We start from the raw sequence: 2,841 nt of genomic DNA on the forward strand, positions 1-2,841 counted from the left end.
GGAATGCTTCACCCTTCCCCCCAGGCCCAGACACATACGCTTACATATCCACACAAGGACCCGTGTGCGGGCATGCATGCGTACACACACAGATGTGTTGCTCACACAGACACGCATGCACACACGCTCACATATCCACACAAGGACCCGTGTGCGGGCATGCATGCGTACATACGCAGATGTGTTGCTCACACAGACACGCGTGCACACACGCTCACATATCCACACAAGGACCCGTGTGCGGGCATGCATGCGTACATACGCAGATGTGTTGCTCACACGGACACGTGTGCCCACACGCTCACATATCCACACAAGGACCCGTGTGCGGGCATGCATGCGTACATACGCAGATGTGTTGCTCACACAGACACGCGTGCACACACGCTCACATATCCACACAAGGACCCGTGTGCGGGCATGCATGCGTACATACGCAGATGTGTGTGCTCACACGGACACGTGTGCACACACGCTCACATATCCAGACACGGACCTGTATGAGGGCGTGCATGTGTACATACGCAGATGTGTTGCTCACACGGACACGCGTGTGCACAGATGCTGGTACACAGGTGCCCACACAGCCCGAGATAGATTCCCGGGCATTCGTGTAGCCCCGAGTCCACCCTCCCAGCAGCACTCCGCTGATGGAATGCTGTAATATTTTTCTATTAAATGTTGCATTTGTTGTGCCTTTTAGTAGCTCCCCTCATTAAAAATGATATTATCCCCATAAATAAGCCGGCTCCTGAGAAGAGTGCCCGACTCCATTTCTCTTCCTAATTGAGACACTTAGCTTTGATTTGCTCGTCGGCACGTACTGAGTGGATTAATTTTCAATTAATGCTCGTGGGCAGGCGGCTGCAGGCCGTGTGGGCTCACAGCCCAGTGGCTTGGGAGCCGCGGCAGGTGGGGCCCCGGGGGACCCCGAGGGGGGGTCTTTATGTTTCCTGGCTGCAGGAAAGAGAGCACTGGGGACAGCCTGGAGCTTTGTGGCTTTGCTCTTTGTGGGAGAGTGGCCCCTGGGGGGGGTGTCTGTCCTGTGGGAATATGCTTCTCCCATACCAGGTGCTATGGACTCAAAGTTTGTGTCCCCCTCCCCCAAATTCCCATGTTGAAGCCCTAACTCTCCGTGTGATGGTATTTGGAGATGGGCCCGCTCATCCTCAGAGACTCACCCCTGGTCATTGACCTTCTAGGCAAATGCTGGGGAGGCGACAGAGCTCTGGGGCTAAGTGGGCACACAGGCCAGCTGACCTGGGTTCAAATCCTGGTTCTGCTGGTTAGCTTGGGACCTGATCGAGTTATTCCATCTCTCAAGGCCTCAGTTTCCTCTGTAAACAAGGACGATAATAAGAGTACTGGTTTCTTAGGGGTTGTTAAAAAACCAAAGTCAACTGAGCACATTTGAAGATCTCACGAGTCACGAATCAGGTGGCATCCTGTCTAGTGAGAAGAGGGGAACTTCGAGGAGGTGTACAAAATGGACAGTTGGGGCAAGAAAATTACTAGCAAAAAGAAAGATAGGATTCTTTCAGGCAAGGCCACTGGCCCTGAGGTGGAAACAGGGAAGGGGGTCTCATTCGGTGGGTTACTTCATGTGTGGGGGATGGAGAGGGCCCAGGTGACAGGTTACCTCCTGTGTGCCGATCACAGAACTCCCAGCTGACTGGTTGAGACTTACCTTTCTGGGGGAGGTTGAAGCTGCGACTGGGATAGGCATTAAGCCCCGGGTTGGATGACTTGGCCTCAGTTAATGCCATTTTAAGCCTGTGGTTTTCTTTTTCTTTCTTTCTTTCTTTCTTTCTTTCTTTCTTTCTTTCTTTCTTTCTTTCTTTCTTTCTTTCTTTCTTTCTTTCTTCTTTCTCCTTCCTTCCTTCCTTCCTTCCTTCCTTCCTTGGTTTTATTTTTAAGTAATCTCTACACCCAATGTAGGGGTTCGAACTTACAAGCCCGAGATCAAGAGTCGGACGTCTTCTGACTGAGCCAGCCAGGCCCCCCCAAGCCTGTGGTTTTCTTCTTAACAGGGTGTTGTGCCAGTTGGATGAGAGAAAGCACTGATACTTGATACTCAGAGTACGGTTTCTGGACTGGCAGCCCCGATACCTCCTGGTGTGCTTATTAGAAATGCAGAATCCCAGGCCCCAGAATCCCAGGCCCCACCCCAGAATGTTCCCGAGTCTGCATTTCCACATTTAGCACAACTCTTGGCACAGGGTAAGCGCTCACGAGTGGTAGCTGTCATGATCATGAGTCTGATAAGAAGCCCTCACATGAAGGCAGATTCTGGGGCTGGAGAGAAGCGGGGGGCTCACCGTCTGGCTCTGCAAGTGAGTCATGTGTGCTCACTTCAGCTTTGCTCCCCGCCGCATGGTCTCCGCCAGCAGAACTGGAGATCACGACGCCACCTTCTGGAGCTGACTGGGGAGGCCAGGAAGATGAAGCAGAAGGTGCTTCTGGGAGTCGAGGACGGTGAGTCTGAGATTTTGAAGCTCCATAAAGCATTTTTGCATATGTTTTATTTACTCTTCCTGCTCTCGTTCCCATTTTAAACATGAGAAATGGAGGCATTTCAAACCACGTGAGGAGTCCAAGCTCATTGAGTGAGTCAGCTACGGAGCTGGGTCTGGTCCCCCGCCTGGCGGCCTCGAGCTGTGCCAGACCCCTCTGGGAGCCCCTAGAGCAGCCAGATCAGGCGCCGGCCCCTCCCTCCCCCAACCGAAACCCTCCCGGGGCCTACCTCTTGCTGGATTGTGCTGTTGGCTGGTTGCTCCTTGTGCGTGTGCGTGCGTGTGCGTGCGTGTGTGTGTGTGTGTGTGTGTGTGTGTGTGTTGGGAG

At 53.0% G+C, this 2,841-nt stretch overlaps 1 pseudogene; it reads right to left on the reverse strand.

The window, feature by feature from the left end:
- LOC103666715 overlaps positions 1-1,766 on the reverse strand; it is a 5,001-nt pseudogene extending 3,235 nt beyond the window's left edge.
- Between the last annotated feature and the right edge of the window lie 1,075 nt (positions 1,767-2,841).

This window comes from Ursus maritimus, unplaced genomic scaffold (assembly GCF_017311325.1).
Source record: "Ursus maritimus isolate PB19 unplaced genomic scaffold, ASM1731132v1 scaffold_32, whole genome shotgun sequence".
NCBI lineage: Eukaryota > Metazoa > Chordata > Mammalia > Carnivora > Ursidae > Ursus > Ursus maritimus.